This window comes from Scyliorhinus torazame, chromosome 23 (assembly GCF_047496885.1).
Source record: "Scyliorhinus torazame isolate Kashiwa2021f chromosome 23, sScyTor2.1, whole genome shotgun sequence".
Taxonomy (NCBI): domain Eukaryota; kingdom Metazoa; phylum Chordata; class Chondrichthyes; order Carcharhiniformes; family Scyliorhinidae; genus Scyliorhinus; species Scyliorhinus torazame.
This window is the reverse complement of record NC_092729.1, coordinates 48017371-48036313: the sequence shown is the minus strand read 5'-3', so window position 1 is coordinate 48036313 and position 18943 is coordinate 48017371.

The following is an 18943-nucleotide window of genomic DNA, read 5'->3' as shown; positions in this document are numbered from 1 at the left end:
GGCACTTTAGCGGGGTCAGTCTACCTAACCTGAACACTTTTGGACACTTAGGGTCAATTCAGCGTCGTCAGTCCACCTAATCTGCATTTCTTTGGACGATGTGGGGCAATATATCATGGCCAATCTACGTCACCTGCACATCATAAATTGTCCACTTCAGAGAACTGTCCATTGATATAGAGTTCAGCGAATTTTTGGGAAGTTTCATACAGTATTGATGCATACTTCTACAATTCAAATAAATAATTAAATAACTGCTCAAATAGTGAGCAGTTCATGGTTCAAACAATGTTGGTTTTCATTCAAATTGCATTCTGCCCATGGTGGAAATCATATACATGAGGGCACCGTTTCTTCCATTCAATGATTTGTACTCAATAAATGCATTTAGTTGGCTCACGTCTGGGTTTATTCCATACTTGTATATAAGTGGTACTGAATCGGCAACACTCATATTGTGGATCCTACTCAGGAATGATAGGAAATGTTGAGGGACATTACACGCTTCAATGTGTCATCCTTCCAGCATTGAAACTTTTCTGCACTCCCATGTGAAGGCAGAAGAGAACATTATTTGGACGAAGGTCAGGGGAACAATACAGTGAGTCCGAGCCAAAATTATTCACCAGTTAAATTGATGAAATGCAAATTATCACTGTACAATATGTCGGAAATTGCACTTTGAAAATTGACATACCGTGTGTCAGAAAGACAAGGCATTGTTTTCAACGTGCTAAGGACGATCTAAGGTCCTTCGATGTGACACCGTCGGCTAGTGCGCGGTAGTTTACAACCCCACAGGCTCCAGAGCCCCAAAGTACGTGAATTCACCAATAATCTGTATGTTTTCCTGAGTTATTTGATTCAAGAATGCAACAATGACTTACAGGCACCAGGTTTCTCAGAAAGAAACATAAAGAAACAGTTCATTCATAACATTAGCAGAGATAAATATATACTGGTAATAATAGAGCAACAGTCCGCTGATCCAATTACTCCCATCACACCCCTTCCACCCTACACTTCCACAAGAAAGTCACACAGTGGGGAAGCGGAAGGATGTAAATAATGGGAATTAAACAGGACGAGATATGATAATCTTGGCTGCTGACATAGCGGCTTTTGCAGTTGGTGACCTCAGAATGCGAGGTGTTGTGTACCATCGATTGGTTTGCATGTTCTAGTATTTGGCTTCACTTTGAACGCCCAGGTTACAATGCTTCGCCTGGGACGTTGCCTTGACTTTCAGTGACTTGGGCTTGACAGACAAGATTCCCCTCAAGTCTGTGCAATTCTATGTCAGGGCCACCAGATGGAAAACCAGCCCTCACCGAGTGACACTGAAGTTCTGAAGAGGAACGTCTTGAATGGGTTGTAAAACAGCCCCTCTCTCTGTTCTGTAACCTCAGGAAGAATTCAACAGGTGAGAGTGAATTCAGATCTCTGGCCTCATAGTTGCCTAATCATAATCAAATGGATTACTTGTTAACAGCTCCCACGTTGTGCAGCAAGAAGAAGGTGTTCAGGCACAAGTCCTAAACTGAAAGAGATCTTTAGCCTCCACTGGCACTACCACAGGCTGGCTGGAAGCATTAAAACTTGACAGGCAGTGAGGTGATAGCGAAAATCGAGGCTTACTGTGCGCTGCCTCCTAGGTCAAAGCAGAGAATGAAAACCAAAATGGATCCTGCCTTCTTTTTCAGAGGCTCTGAGGGACTGCAGCAATATCAATCGAGAATCGAACAAGACCAGCAATTCCAAAAGCGCCAAGGGGCTCCCGGCCAAGTCCATCAAAGGTACTTCACGTGACCCTGTCACACAGAACACAACATGGAGGGGAATCACTTTGTGCCAGTTCAACTAACATATAAAGCACGGGGGCGGGGGGGGGGGGGGGGGGATGTCAAAACCGAAAGCCAGCCGTTTAAACCCTAATTCTGCAATGCTGGACCAGCCAGCAAGACAGGAATTAAAGGGACGCAATGTTCAGATATGGATTTAAAAGAGGTTCCTTATATCTTGACAAGGCGAGGTACAGTTTTTATGTTTGTACTTTATTCATTCATGGCAGTCCCTTCTTTCCCTTGATAAAATGGTGCTGAACTGTGTCCATGTGGTGTCGGTGCACCAGCACTCCTGGTGATCTCACCACTGAAACACTGCTATCATTCGACAGAAAATCTTCAAGACTGCTTCATGGAGCATGCGCCATTTCTAACATGAGATTGCACGGAATCTGAAGAGGTGAAGCATGAGGCCCATCCCCTCCCAGTCAGGAAGTCCCAGAAATGTGACCGAGAGACAATAAAGGAACGGTATTACATTTATAAGTTAAGATGGTGAGCGGCTTGTCAGGGAACCTTCAGGTGGTCTGATCTAATGTGTACGTTGCTTCTGCTGTTCTGGATTGGGAGCGTTAGAGATCTTGGGAGGTTTTCTCCTACGAGCTTCCAAGAGCTCCTGAAATGAATATTTAGATGATAAAGGATACTGCCCTGCGATGGTGGAGAGAGTGACATTTGACGATTGGTTATCGATCAAACGGATTACATTGTGATCCGTGAAGTCGAGCCTCTTGATTGTTTGTGGAGCAGCACTAATACAGGCAAGTGGAGAGAATTCTATCACACCATGGACATCTGTGGTGAATTAGGATGTGAGTCACTCGCCACAGTGTCCCTGGCCTCCGATCCAGGAAAATGTATACATGTCTCCAAGTCTGGGATGTGCGTACAATATGTGTGTACTGCACTATGAAATGATCTCGGCGGAAATTATAATAAGCTTGCAGTGCTTAAATTGTAACATGTTCTCACCGGCTAGCACCTGTTAAGAGAATATTTGGGCAAAGTCTTTGTTCTGAAATCCAGTCCAGTAGATGTTCCTGTAACCTCTATGCTGTAAGCCAGTAAGAAAAACAGCAGCCGGCCTGTCCACATTATTCTTGTGGTAAAATGCTTCATTTCTGCTTCTCAACAATTTGATGAGGTGCCATCTAGCTATGGTTGATGTTGCCTTTGGTTCGTTAGTCTTTCAAAACCTTCCTGCGATCTTATGTTTTAAGAATCTGCATTGAAAACGCAAAAGCTGTGTGGAGGTGTTATTTTTTTAAAAAAATAACACGTCTCCTGAAAGGGTTAATTGTTCTGCAGAACCTGGACTGGCGCAGTCCAGACCTACAGTTACACAATCCTACACTACCTTTGTTCAAACAATGTACCATAACACAACTTTCTCAACGTTTTAACTCTTTGTCCCATTCTAATTTCTTACATCACCACCCCTCTTCACAACATAATGTTTGATATCAACTTGGGCATTGTGGGTACACGTCTCTTGCTTTGACCCGAGTGATCTAACATATAAAGGGATCTGTTTTACACCGCTCCTTACTAAATCTGTTTCGGGACCTCTCCAATAGCTGTGCTCATTTTAAAAGAGCAACATGGGTTCTACAGAGCCACGATAGCTCTCATGGGTTCCATTTTTGGTCTAATTGTGCACCTTGTGTAACATATTCTGGTTTGTATTTCCTGTCCATCGAGCTGAACGAATGGGGCAGTCTCTCTTTCAAATTACTGACCGGTTCCATTAACGCCTCATCCTTTTTATTGAACTGTGCCACGAACACACTATCCCTGTAGCCGAATGTATTTAGAACCTTATAAAACTCAATATTTCCTTCCTGAACATCTTTCGGGATGTTATCAGAATACACCTGTAAACTCTCGCTCAAGGTTCGCTTATTCTTGAATCAAACTCGTTGATGAGGCCTTTCCCAGTGAATGCAATTTTGTCTCCTGACTTCAGTTAATACGTTTAACTGTAATCTCAGTCTCTTGTTCTGTTTTCGAGCTCGGGGTCAAACCCTGAAGCTCTTTGGTACTTTCTTTCTTCCCTGCTGAAGGTATCTTCTCTGCTCTTTTCTGCAGTCCTGGTGACTTTTTTTAACATGAATATTTTTAAATTGAACTTTGTTTATATAACCTCACTTTCCATTCCTAAATACCAGCTATGCTTCAATGTTACATCGCGACAGCACCATTCTGCCCCATTTGGTTATCAAATGGAGGTCTGGCCTCCGACTTGTTTAGAACTAGTCCTTACATTGTCAACACGACTTCAACTCCTATCTGTCTCCGAGCCTCGGCCGCCTGCGCAATTTCCAGCAAGTCTAGCCCATATAAATGGCTCTGCAATCTATCAATTTGCCTCCTGTTGTGAGTTCTACTCTACAGACTTTTATGATACTTGACCAGACCGGCCTCAGGCAAGCTTGCAGCACGCAGAATATTTGGTAAATGAATTAGGCGCTCCCTTTGTGCAGAGCCAGAATTCTTCCAGCCAGTAGGGAGAGTTCAATGCAAATTTCAATATCTGACTATATTTATACAGGTTAAGTCATAAATCCAGCACATTGCTGTCATTCTGAACATTTTCACATCTAGGCTTAGCAGACGACATTATCCAACCAACCAGTATTGTTTGTTTTTCACTGATCTCATGGAGCGCACCCTTACTTCTGCCTCCATATTTAACTTGTTGATGGATTGATCTGTTACGACTGAGTGCTGTCTTTAGGCTGACGAAGACACTGGAGGAATGCACAGTTTTGAAGGCAACTCGTCCTATTGATGTGCGTCCTGCAGGGGCACACGATTCCATTGATGTGCAGATAACTGTCAACATAAGCAAATCAGTTTTCTGGACAAGTTGGCCATAACTCTGTCTGATAAATATGGACGCTCTCCTCCCTTGAATGCAATGATTTTATGAAAACTCCCAATGCTGCCACCTGCATAAGCCAGCCCAAATTTTAAATGACCCATACACCTCCTGTAATCTGCCATCTTGCCCCATTCTTTCTTTGTGAAACAGGTAAATATTGGAAACCTGTAAATCATTGTGTTCAATATGATGTAACAGGGCGTTGGTAGAAATAAGTATCTGCTGCTATATTGGAAATGTCATCTTGTATTCTTCACCTTCGTAGAATATATTCCATGACGTTTAAAACATTTCTGAGATATGAGTGAATGCTGCCAGTTTTTGAAGGACGACTGTCATCATCGACTCTCCGAAAGAGCGCCCTACATTAGGTGACTCCCCCACACTGTCCCCATAAAACAACACAACTTTGGACACTAAGGGACAATTCACCATTGCCAATCCTCCAAACCGCATACCTTTGGAGACTAGGGGCAATTTATCATGGCAAGTCAATCTAGCCTGCACATCTTTGAACTGTGGGAGGAAATGGAGCACCCGGAGGAAACCCGCGCAGACGCAAGGAGACTGTGTAAACTCTAAACAGGCGGTCCCCCAAAGCCACATTCGAAAGTGGGTCGCTGGCGCTGATAGGCAGAAGTGCTAACCAATGTGTCGTCATGCTAATCTCGCATTATGAATTGAGTGTGCTGCAATTTATAGCTGGCAGTAGTGGCTTGGGGATTTCTCCCACATTGACCACGTGCCAACGCAGCCTGATGAATTCAGGACAATTTTTACCCCAAAAATATAACCCAAATAAGACCCAAGATGAAATAATTGTTGATGGCGGCAAACAGCCTCCATTAGCTGATGATTTCGTGAAACAAGGTTTATTTCAGAAAGATCCGGATCGAAAGTGTTTTATATATATTTGTGTTTGTGTGTGTGTTTTGCGAATTGCCGAATGAAGCATTGGTGTTCATTGTTCAGCCTCTTTACATAGATGTGAGTCAGAAAATGTAACGTGGCATTAATATTGCTGTTTACTTGATCCAAAACTGCGGACTTTCAGTAATGAAGCCTGTTTAATCGCAATGACCACAACGAACTTCCCCATTGTGGGTTTGGATGAGTCTGTTTCCTTTCCCATCAGATAACTCCACTGACAGCAGGATGCAGTGGGCACGGTTGGGCAATACAAAGAGGGAAGCGAAACACGCAACCAAACGAGACACTAGGCAACATATGAGACTTTAACTTTCCAAATATGGACTGGAAAAGATATAGTTCGAGTACATTAGATGGGTCGTATTTTGTACAAATATCCTGACAGAATATGTTGACAGGCCAACAAGAGGCGAGGCCAAGTTGGATTTGGTTTTGGGTAATGAATCAGGCCAGGTGTTGGATTTGGAGGTAGGAGAGCACTTTGGGGACAGTGACCACAATTCGGTGACGTTTACGTTAGTGACGGAAAGGGATAAGTATACATCGCAGGGCAAGAGTTATAGCTGGGTGAAGGGCAATTATGATGCCATTAGACGTGACTTGGGGGGGATAGGTTGGAGAAGTAGGCTGCAAGTGTTGGGCACACTGGATAAGTGGAGCTTGTTCAAGGAACAGCTACTGCGTGGTTCTTGATAAGTACGTACCGGTCAGGCAGGGAGGAAGGCGTAGAGCGAGGGAACCGTGGTTTACCAAAGAAGTGGAATCTCTTGTTAAGAGGAAGAAGGAGGCCTATGTGAAGATGAGGTGTGAAGTTTCAGTTGGGGTGATGGATAGCTGCAAGGTAGCGAGGAAGGATCTAAAGAGAGAGCTAAGACGAGCAAGGAGGGGACATGAGAAGTATTTGGCAGGTAGGATCAAGGAAAACCCAAAAGCTTTCTACAAGTATGTCAGGAATAAGCGAATGACTAGGGTAAGAGTAGGGCCAGTCAAGGACAGGGATGGGAAGTTGTGTGTGGAGTCTGAAGAGATAGGCGAGATACTAAGTGAATATTTTTCGTCAGTATTCACTCAGGAAAAAGATAATGTTGTGGAGGAGAATGCTGAGACCCAGGCTATTAGAATAGACGGCACTGAGGTACGTAGGGAAGAGGTGTTGGCAATTCTGGACAGGCTGAAAATAGATAAGTCCCCGGGGCCTGATGGGATTTATCCTAGGATTCTATGGGAGACCAGGGAAGAGATTGCTGGGCCTTTGGCTTTGATTTTTATGTCATAATTGGCTACAGGAATAGTGCCAGAGGACTGGAGGATAGCAAATGTGGTCCCTTTGTTCAAAAAGGGGTGTAGAGACAACCCCGGCAACTATAGACCGGTGAGCCTCACGTCTGTAGTGGGTAAAGTCTTGGAGGGGATTATAAGAGACAAGATTTATAATCATCTAGATAGGAATAATATGATCAGGTATAGTCAGCATGGCTTTGTGAAGGGTAGGTCATGCCTCACAAACCTGATCGAGTTATTTGAGAAGGTGACTGAACAGGTAGACGAGGGTAGAGCAGTTGATGTGTTGTATATGGATTTCAGTAAAGCGTTTGATAAGGTTCCCCACGGTAGGCTATTGCAGAAAATACGGAGGCTGGGGATTGAGGATGATTTAGAGATGTGGATCAGAAATTGGCTAGCTGAAAGAAGACAGAGGGTGGTGGTTGATGGGAAATGTTCAGAATGGAGTTCAGTTACAAGTGGCGTACCGCAAGGATCTGTTCTGGGGCCGTTGCTGTTTGTCATTTTTATCGATGACCTAGAGGAGGGCGCAGAAGGGTGGGTGAGTAAATTTGCAGACGACACTAAAGTCGGTGGTGTTGTCGACAGTGTGGAAGGATGTAGCAGGTTACAGAGGGACATGGATAAGCTGCAGAGCTGGGCTAAGAGGTGGCAAATGGAGTTTAATGTAGAGAAGTGTGAGATGATTCACTTTGGAAGGAATAACAGGAATATTTGGCGAATGGTAAAATTCTTGGAAGTGTGGATGAGCAGAGGGATCTAGGTGTCCATGTACATAGATCCCTGAAAGTTGCCACCCAGGTTGATAGGGTTGTGAAGAAGGCCTATGGAGTGTTGGCCTTTATTGGTAGAGGGATTGAGTTCCGGAGTCATGAGGTCATGTTGCAGCTGTACAAAACTCTGGTGCGGCCGCATTTGGAGTATTGCGTGCAATTCTGGTCGCCGCATTATAGAAAGGATGTGGAAGCATTGGAAAGGGTGCAGAGGAGGTTTACAAGAATGTTGCCTGGTTATGGAGGGAAGATCTTATGAGGAAAGGCTGAGGGACTTGAAGCTGTTTTCGTTAGAGAGAAGAAGGGTAAGAGGTGACTTAATTGAGGCATACAAGATGATCAGAGGATTGGATAGGGTGGACAGTGAGAGCCTTTTTCCTCGGCTGGTGATGTCTAGCACGAGGGGACATACCTTTAAATTGAGGGGAGATAGATATAAGACAGATGTCAGAGGTAGGTTCTTTACTCAGAGTGTAGTAGGGGCGTGGAATGCCCTGTCTGCAACAGTAGTGGACTCGCCAACACTGAGGTCATTCAAATGGTCATTGGATAGACATATGGATGATGAGGGAATAGTGTAGATGAGCTTTAGAGTGGTTTCACAGGTCGGCGCAACACCGAGGGCCGAAGGGCCTGTACTGCGCTGTAATGTTCTATGATACGTAGACTGGAACTGTGCGCGGGCCCCAACTCTTCACAATATGCATTGATCATGTGGACGAAGGAATTACATGCAATATCTCCAAATTTGCAGACGTAATAAGCTCGGTGGCAGTGTGTGCAGTGAGGATGCAAAGAGTTTGCAGGATGACTTCGACAGGCTAGTTGAGTGGGAAAATACTTGGCAAATGCAAAATAATCGATAAATATGAGGTTATGCACTTTGCTGGCAAAAGGAGGAATGCATATCAGAATGGTGGCAGTTCAGGAAAAGGTGAAGTGCACCGTGACCTGGGTGTCATGGTGGAACAGTCGGGGAGTTGGCATGTAGACTCAGCAGGCGGTGAGGAACTCCAGTGGCATGCTGGTCTTCACAGCGAGACGGTTTGAGTATCGGAGTAGGGATGTCGTGCTGCAGTTATATAGGGCATTTGTGAGGCCACTCCTTGAGTATTGTGTGCAGTTTTGGTCTCCGAGTTTCAAGAAGGGCATTCTTGCCATTTAGGGTGTCCAACGAAGGTTTATCAGACTAATTTCCCGGATGGCAGGACTGACATATGAAGAAGGAGCTTTACACAGTAACTTCATTTGAAGCCAACTTGTGACAATAAGCGATTATCATTTCATTTCGTATCTGCCTTTGGCCCAGATATCTGAATATGCTTGCTGAACAAAAACCTATCTATCTCGGAATTAAACGTTATGTCTGATCTCTCCCGAACGGCCAGGCCCTATTTTTTAGACCGCACCCCCGTACTTTTACTCTCTCAACCAGCATAAATGTTAGCTGAGCTGTCTTTTCCTGTTAGTATCTCCAACACTTCGATCAGATCACCCCTCAACCTTCTAACATAAACATCCAGCCGTACAGCCTTATACCCAACAAAACCAATCCTGTTCCACAGGGGAAAAAATCATGAACATTGACAATAACAGGATGAAATTGGCTGAGTTAATAAACAGTAAAATGATAGATTTCCTCCGACTCTCCATCTCTGTGTCTCTGGGACTGTCCCGACTGCTGTGATCCCGCAATATCCTGCGGGCCCTGCTGCTCACGACAATGTATCTGACGGTGCAAACATTGAGCAGCAGAATCAGGGCAAAATGGAACACACGGGGTTAGAATGTGGTGGAGGAACTCGAATGTTGTCCAGACCCGAGAGTCATAAATATCCGTTGTGACAGAACAAAACCAGTGTTCAATAATCAGCCAATACCGTCCGCTGAACATAAAGTACCAGACAATAGAGTTCGATTGGAAGGGAGTTTCACAAAATGGAGAACTGTGACCAGTGGTGTTCCACAGGGATCCGCGCTGGGACCACTGTTGTTTGTGATATACATAAATGATCTGGAGGAAGGTATAAGTGGTCTGATTAGCAAGTTTGCAGATGACACTAAGATTGGTGGCGTCGCAGATAGTGAATGGGACTGTCAGAGAATACAGCAGAATACATTGGAGAGTTGGGCGGAGAAATGGCAGACAGAGTTCAACACGGGAAAATGCGAGGTGATGCATTTTGGAAGTTCCAATTCAAGAGCGAACTATATGGCAAATGAAAAAGCCTTGGGGAAAATTGATGTACAGAGAGATCTGGGTGTTCAGATCCATTGTACCCTGAAGGCAGGTCGATAGAGTGGTCAAGAAGGCATACGGCATGCTTTCCTTCATCGGAAGGAAGGCAGGAGTCTATATCCTCAATGTCGCGTGGGAGGTTACCCACACTCCCCAAGGCATCAATCTAAAACTCGATTCTGTCTCATTTGTACCCTTATTCCCCTTTACACAAGGAGGACAAAACTATACACAATGCCCACAAATGATGGCTTACCATTGTTCCAGGCGTGGCAAGCAAAACGTTCTTTTGCTGGACTAACATCCTCTTGCAACGAAAGCCAGCCTATATTTTACCTTCGTAGTTCACTGATGAACCTGCATGTGGGCTTGTATTTACATATACGTAATCTTATGCAAGTCACCTCGGATATCAAGGTTTCTCACTATTTCTGAAATACTCTCTCAGTTCGTCGATGCTCCCTGATTTTCTACATGACAATATTTCATTATCCTCCATTATTGCCCCTCGCATATTCATCTCCAATTATTTACATCTGCCTAAATCCTTTGATGCCTCCTTTCATCGCCGCCACTGCTAATTTATCCACCTAGTTCTGTGTCGACAGCAACATTATGAAGCACTGTTGCGTTTGAAACACGTTCCCACCTCCACCACATCAAACACCTTGACATAGATTGTGAGCAGCTGGGAGCCCAAGGACATATGCGATGGGTGCCGATGTTCCGATAATTTGACGGTCACCCACTTATTGCTGCATTTCCTTTAGTTTAGATGATGCAGAGAAATGCATTAGTTTAGAGGGGGCTGTCCCAATGTTAAATATGTTTCCGCACTGATGTGACTGGATTTCAGACATGTCCATAAATAAATTCCTCTGAACTCGCCTGCTGCTCTAATAGGAATGTTTCACTTCGGAAGGTTGAATAATATTTACAACTGAAGAAACATGAACGGCATTGCCACGTTATGTTTTCATTGTTTTTGTTTAAAACAGCAATTACTCGCGTGTACTGCTCCGGCTGTCAGGTTTAAATTACATTGGATCACTTGTGTAAAGTTCCAAACTAAATGCATTGACTTCTAGTTAATGCATTTTCTTTTTTAAATAAATTTACGGTGCCAAATTAATTTTTGCCAATTAAAGGGTAATTTAACATGGCCGAATACACCTAGCCTGAATATCTTTGGGATGTTGGGGCAGAACCCATGCAAACACGCAGAGATTGTGCAAACTTCACATGGACAGTGACCGAGAGCCGGGATCGAACCTGGGACCTCGGCGCCGTGAGGCAGCAGGACGAACCCACTGCACCACCGTGCTTCCCTGTCAATGCATTTTCTAACGATTCAGGACTGGAATCAATTGAATATATTTGCATTTGCTAAAAATAATGAGGCAATCCGGCCCCACATCTCCTGCACTGTCATTGATACAGAACACAATCTTCCTCGCTCCCTGGTTAATCCAACCTCATCCCCACTTCCTCATCATCTTTTAGATCAACCACTCACTTCCAGATAAAACACACCTAAATGATACTACTTTTGTCACAACTACTTTAGAAAGTACCATATTGTATACTCTGTCCACTCTCTGGGTTAAAATGTCTTCTCAATTCCACATTTCATACTTTGGAGTAAATACTGACCGCTCGGTATTTAGCTGGGTGCTTACCCTATGTTACATAAATAAAGAAAATGCTGGATACGTTGAACAAGTCCGGCAGCATCTGCGGAGAGAAATAGAGTCAGGGTTTTGGATCTACATAATACTTGAACACAACGGAATGACTTCATGCCATGATTTGGAGGGTGGAAAAGTATCAATTGGAAATGAGAGACAGTTGATCTGCTCGTGGCCTGGATACAGCAGAGTTTGGTTCGACCTGAATTCCCTCTATAACGACCAATCAGTCGAGTGTCCCAAAGCCACAGAAATGAAGGAATTTACAAACGTGGTGACAACGCTGAAGAACGTGTGTCCACATTGTGAAGTGAACCTGCACGGAATTTGCAGGTACAAACATAGTTATAGAGGCCTTCAGGCCTCCAGCACCACTGTTTCCCCGAGGAGAGGCAATCATATTCTTATCTGCTTTCAACCTGGATCAAGTAATGGGGTGGGGTATTCGGCATCGACAGGGCCCATTCATGAACGAGGGTCATCACGAGATTTTAGAAGTTGAATTGGAGGGCAGAACGTGAACCCAGTGCGGGAATGTTTAGTCAATATATTTTGCGCTATTCTGTTAGTTCTGAGTCACCGTCCTTCCTGCTCGTGTCGAAGTTCCTCTTTCTATCATCTGCAGCATCTTTGAATTCAAAACACTTTTTTCCCCCAAAACTTGACACCTCAAATCTAATGCTGTCGTCTCAAATAGTGACCACGCTCTCAATGTTGGCTGATTTTTGAGTCTTGTTTCCAGGTTTCTGCTCACGGAAAGCCACTTTGTGATATTTGCGAGATTGTTGCCTTTAACACTTGAACAACCAAACAGTCCTCCTGAAAAATTCAAGCAATAGTCACATCTGGCAGCTATTTTTTAAACTACTTCCTCAAGCAGTCTTCTGGAGCTCTGCACATCACTGAGGCACGGATGTGTAGAATGGGCCGAAACTAACGGTTGCCAAAATTGCAGTTATTGTGCTCAGGATCGACCTTCCAATTAACATATAGCAAAGTCTTGATTGTCATAGTCAATGTTTCCACCTGCTCCGTATTGGAGCACGGACACTTACATTTATATTCTTTGTCTTGATCTCGCCACGTGGGGATCTGGAAAACGTTCAGAGTTTTGCAGACAAAGTCAACTATTTCATCATTTTTGTTCCATACATTTGAAGAGCTTTCCTAAGAACGTAAGATCATCATTATCTTAGACATTCGGACACGAGTAGGCCATTCAGCTGCTCGAGCCTGGACCTCCATTAGTTGCATACACCGCGTTAGGCGTTTGTGGCAGTTGGAAAGCTACTCTTGTAACATTTTTCACATCTAACTATATAAACGGCAGCCTTTTCTATTCGTCTGCTGGGACTGCACGTGTCATTGATGTAGAGATCTGTATAGAGGGCGTAGACGTCAATGCAGACAGTGCAGTAGCTGCTGTTTGTCAGCAGCATTTATCCTGCAACCTTCGTGTGTTCAATAGAATAGGCGACGGGAAATTCAGCAATCCATGCGATAATGGTTGACACGGGAGACAGAAACGCTGTACGTGTGGAGTTTTCACATTCTCACCGTGTCTGCGTGGGTTTCGCCCCCAAATAACAAACATGTGCAGGTGCGGTAGCTTGACCAGGCTAAATGGCTCCTTTATTAGAAAAAATAATTAAATACTCTAAAGCTATTTTTCAAAAATAGTGAGAAGGCGGCATGTGGCGCAGTGGTTAGCACTGGGACTGCATCGCTGAGAACCCAGGTTCGAATCCCGGCCCTGGGTCAATGCCCGTGTGGAACAAAGAACAAAGAAAATTACAGCACAGGAACAGGCCCCTCGGCCCTCCCAGCCTGCGCCGACCCAGATCCTTTATCTAAACCTGTCACCTATTTTCCAAGGATCTACTTCCCTCTGTTCCCCGCCCGTTCATCTTTCTGTCTAGATGCATCTTAAATGATGCTATTGTGCCCACCTCTACCTCCACCGCTGGCAAAGCGTTCCAGGCACCCACCACCCTCTGCGTAAAACACTTTCCACGCACATTTCCCTTACACTTTCCCCCTCTCACCTTGAAATCGTGACCCCTTGTAATTGAACCCCCACTCTTGGCAAAAGCGTGTTGCTATCCACCCTGTCCATACCTCTCATAATTTTGTAGAATTCAATCAGGTCCCCTCTCAACCTCCGTCTTTCCAACGAAAACAATCCTAATCTACTCAATCTTTTTCAAAGCTAGCACCCTCCATACCGGGCAATATCCTGGTGAACCTCCTCTGTAACCTCTCTAAAGCACCCACATCCTTTTGGTAATGTCGCGACCAGAACTAGACGCAGTATTCCAAATGTGGCCTAACCAAAGTCCTATACAACTGTAACATGATCTGCCGACTCTTGTACTCAATATCCCGTCCGACGAAGGCAAGCATGCTGTATGCGTTCTTGACCACTCTATCGACCTGCGTTGCCAACTTCAGGGTGCAATGGACCTGAACTCCCAGATATCTCTGTACATCAATTTTCTCCACGACTCTTCCATTGACCATATAGTCCGCTCTTGAATTTGATCTTCCAAAATGCATCACCTCGCATTTGCCTGGATTGAAATGCATCTGCCATTTCTCTGCCCAACTCTCCAATCTATTTATATTTTGCTGTACTCTCTGACAGTCCTCCTCGCTATCTGCAACTCTACCAATCTTAGTATCATTTGCAAGCTTGCTAATCAGACCACATATACCTTCGTCCGGATCACTTATGTATATCACAAACATCAGTGTCCGAGCACGGATCCCTGAGAAACACCACTAGTCACCTTTCTGCATTTTGAGACACTCCCTTCCACCACTACTCTCTATCTCGTGTTGCCCAGCCAGTTCTTTGTACATCTTGCTAGTACATCCTGAGCCCCATACGACTTCACTTTTTCCATCAACCTGCCATGGGTAACTTTATCAAACGCCTTACTGAAGTCCATGTATATGACATCTACATCCCTTCCCTCATTAATTAACGTTGTCATTTCCTCAAAGAATTCTATTAGGTTTGTAAGACACGACCTTCCCTGCACAAAACCATGCTGCCTATCACTGATCAGTCTGTTTTCTTCCAAATGTGAATAGATCCTATCCCTCAGTATCTTCTCCAACAGTTTGCCTACCACTGACGTAATGCTCACAGGTCTATAATTCCCGAGATTATCCCTGCTACCCTTCTTAAACAAAGGGACAACATTAGCAATTCACCTGTCCTCCGGGACCTCACCAGTGCTCAAGAATGCTGCAAAGATATATGTTAAGGCCCCAACTATTTCTTCCCTCGCTTCCCTCAGTAACCTGGGATAGATCTCATCCGGACCGGGGGACTTGTCCACCTTAATGCCTTTTAGAATACCCAAAACTTCCCCCTTCCTTCTGCCGACTTGACCGAGAGTATTTAAACATCCATCCTCAGCCTCAACATCCGTCATGTCCCTCTCCTTGGTGAATACCGGTGCAAAGTACTCTTTAAGAATCTCACCCATTTCCTCTGAATCCACGCATAAATTCCCTCATTTGTCTTTGAGTGGGCCAATCCTTTTTCTAGTTACCCTGGTGCTCCTTATATACGTATAAAATGCTTTGAGATTTTCCATAACCCTGTTAGCCAATGATATTTCATGACCCCTTTTATCCTCTTTATTGCGCGTTTGAGATTTGTCCTACTTTCCCGATATACCTCCAAAGCTTCATCATATTTAAGTCGCCTAGATCTTATGTATGCTTCCTTTTTCATATTAGCTCGTCTCACAATTCCCCCCGTCATCCATTATTCCCTAATCTTGCCATTTCTATCCCTCATTTTCACAGGGACATGTCTGTCCTGCACTCTAATCAACCTTTCCTTAAAAGATTCCAACATTTCAAATGTGGATTTATCTTTAAAGAGCTGCACCCAATCCACATTCCCTATCTCCTGCCGAATTTTGTTATACTGGGCCTTTCCCCAATTTAGCACTCTTTCTTTAGGACACCCTCGTCTTTGTCCATGAGTATTCTAAGAGTTACGGAATTCTGATCGCTATTCCCAAATTAATCACCGACTGAATCCTTAACCACCTGGCCGGGATCATTCCCCAATACCAGGTCCAGTATGGCGCCTTCCAGAGTTGGACTATTTACATCCTGCTCTAAAAAACTGACCTGGATGCCCCGTTACAAATTCTGCTCCATCTACGCCTCCAACACTACATGAGTCCCATTCAATGTTGGGAAGTTAAAATCTCTCATCACGACCACCCTATTGCTCCTACATTTTTCTATAATCTGTCGACATATTTGTTCATCTACTTTACGCACGCATTTGGGAGGCCTGTAGTAAAGTCCCAACAATGTCAGTGCACCCTTCCTATTGCTTAGTTCTACCCTTATTGCATCAGTTCTCGAATCTTTCTTCGTGCCCTCCTTAATCATAGGTGTGATATCATCTCTGACCAGTAATGCAACTCCTCCACCTATTTTACCTCCCTCTCTATCCCTCCTGAAGCATCTATACTCTGGGATATTTAGCTGCCAGTCTTGCCCTTCCCTCAACCAAGTCTCCGTAATACCAATAACATCATATTCCCAGATACTAATCCAAGCCCTAAATTCATCTGCCTTACCTGCTACACTTCTCGCATTGAAACAAATGCACCTCAGACCACCTGTCCCTTTGCGTTCATCATCTCGACCCTGTCTACTCTTCCCCTTAGTCACATTGAGTTTATTATCTAGTACCTTACTAGCTTTAGTTGCTGCCTCTTTACTGACTTCTAACTTCCTAATCTGGTTCCCATCCCCCAGCCACATTAGGTTAAAACCTCCCCAACAGTGTTTGCACATTGTCCACATATCTGCGTGGGTTTCACACCCACAAACCAAAGATGTACTGGTTAGGTTGACTGGCCACGCTAAGTTGCCCCTTAATTGGAAAAGAAAAAAATAATTAGCTACTCGAGAAAAAAAATTAAATTCAGTGAGCAGGATGGAGCTTGTATGTGAGTGATATGTTTATCAGCAGCAGAAGGAGGGCTTAGGGTGGAAAGGTCACTTCAAAGAATAATAACAGCAGATGCAGAGTAACATTATCTAAACAAACATGTCTTTGAAATGTCACACATACCCACACTGGATACATATTTGTGCTCATTAAATTAAAATCTGGATAAAAAAACCAATCCCTGTCAACCCAAGGGACAGAGGGAAAATTGGATATACAATTGGCTCAATGGTAGGAAGCAGAGGGAAACGGTGGAAGCATGCTTGTCGGACCTCAGACCTGTGGCACTGCATGTGTCTCTCTGTCTTCGCTCTCTCTCTTTATCTCTCTCTGCGTCTCTCTCTCTCTCCCTATCTCTCTTTCTCTCCCCCGCTCTCTGCGTCGCCCCCTCCCCCACTTCCTCTCGCTTTTTCTCACGCTACTTCTCTGTCTCTCTCTGTCTGATACCTTCTCTCTTTCTCTCTCTTTATCTCTGTCTCTCTCTCTCGTTGTCTTGCCCTCTCACTGCGTCTCTCCCTGACTGCCTGTCTCTCCCACTCTTTCTCTGCCTATCTCTCTCCCTATCTCTGTTTTTCTGTCACTCTCTCTCTCTGTGTCTCGTTCCCTTTCTCCTGCTCTCTCTGTCGCTATTTGTCTCTGTCTGTCTCTCTTCGTGTCTGTTTCAGTCTCCCGCTCTCTCTCTCTCTCTGTCTCTCCGCTCTCTATATCTCTCTCTTTCGCCCTAACCTCTCACTTTCTCTCTCTGCCTTGCTCTCAATCATTCTCTCTTTCTCCATGTCTCTGTCTCTCTCTCTCTGTCTCAGTCGCTCTCTGTATGTCTCTATTTCTATCTCTCTCTGTCTTTTTCTCTGAGTCTGTCCGTTTTTCTATCTCTTTCTCTCTCTCTCTGTATCTCTCTGCCTCTTTCTCTCGCCCTGTATTTCTCTGTCCCCCCCTTATTCTTTGTCTCTCTCTCTGTCTCTTCTTTAACATTTTTTTTAGAGTACCCAATTTTTCTCCAATGAAGGGGCAATTTAGCGTGCCCAATCCACCTAGCCTGCACATCTTTGGGTTGTGGGGGCAAAACCCACGCAGACACGGGGAGAATGTGCAAACTCCACAGGGACAGTGACCCAGAGCCGGGATAAAACCTGGGACCTCGTGCTGCCCTTTCTCTCTCTCTGTCGCTCTCTATCTCTTTATCTCACCGACTCCCCCTCTGTCTCTCTCTTCTCTCCCCCTGATTTGCGCTGTCTCTCTGCCTCTCCCCCTCACTGACGTTCTCTTTCTGCCGGTGTTTCTTTCTCTCTCCTATCTCTCTGCGTCTCTCTCTCTAACTTTCTATTTCTCTCTCTCTCGTCCTTCTCACTCTACTCTCTCTCTTTTTGCCTCCGTCTGTCTCTGTCGCTCTGTTTGTCTCTCCCTGACACGCTGACTTTCTCTTTCTGTCAGTCTTTCTCTATCTCCTTCTCCCCGTGTCATTCTCGCTCATCCTCTACTTCTCTCTCTTTCGCTCTCTCTCTCTCTGTCTGTCTATCTGTCTGTCTCTTTCTCCTTCGGTCTCTGTCTCTCCACCTCTCTCTTCGTCTCTCACTCTCTGTCTGTCTCATCCTGTCTATCTCTCTTTTTCTGTCTCTCGCTCTCTATACCTTTCTCTCTCTGTCTCTCTCTCTATCTTCCTTTTTCTCTATCTGTCTGTCTCTCCCTCTCCCGCTCTCTCTATTTATATATATAGAGAGGGAGAGAGGGCATATCCATCTGTATCTTTCTCTCCGTCCCTCTCTCTCCCTCTATCTCTGTCCGAGGCCACGGGCCTCCTCTCCCTGCCGTTTGAGGAGGTTGTATCGGAGAAAAGGGGCGCTGTGGGGTTCTCGGCCGGTGGACTGACGGAGATCTCACACCACGCCGCCGATCTTCGCCTCACCGTCCTGACTATGTTTCGGGGACTCCCGCCTGCGCGGACCCCTGTCTACAGCTTGAATGTATAATCCAGCAAGGGATCTTTAAGAAACGTGAGGTGACCAGGTTGAAGATGGACACCGACTCAGAGATGAGAAGCGGGAGGGCGAAGAGTCGGAACGGGGTGGGGGACCGTCCCACCTCGCGCGGACGTTGTTGTGGAATACGCCTGGCCGGAGGAAGCCGGAGGTTGACGGTGAGGAGCCGGAGTCGGCGCAGAGCCTCCCCTTCGCCGCCAAGTCCAGCCTGTGTGTCCATTACGGCCCCCGACCGACCCGTGGTGGGTCGGAAACTGGGCCGAAATTCCCTTAAGGCTGTGCGGAAAGATACCGTACTCCAGGTGTGATCCCACAACGAGACGACGAAGTGG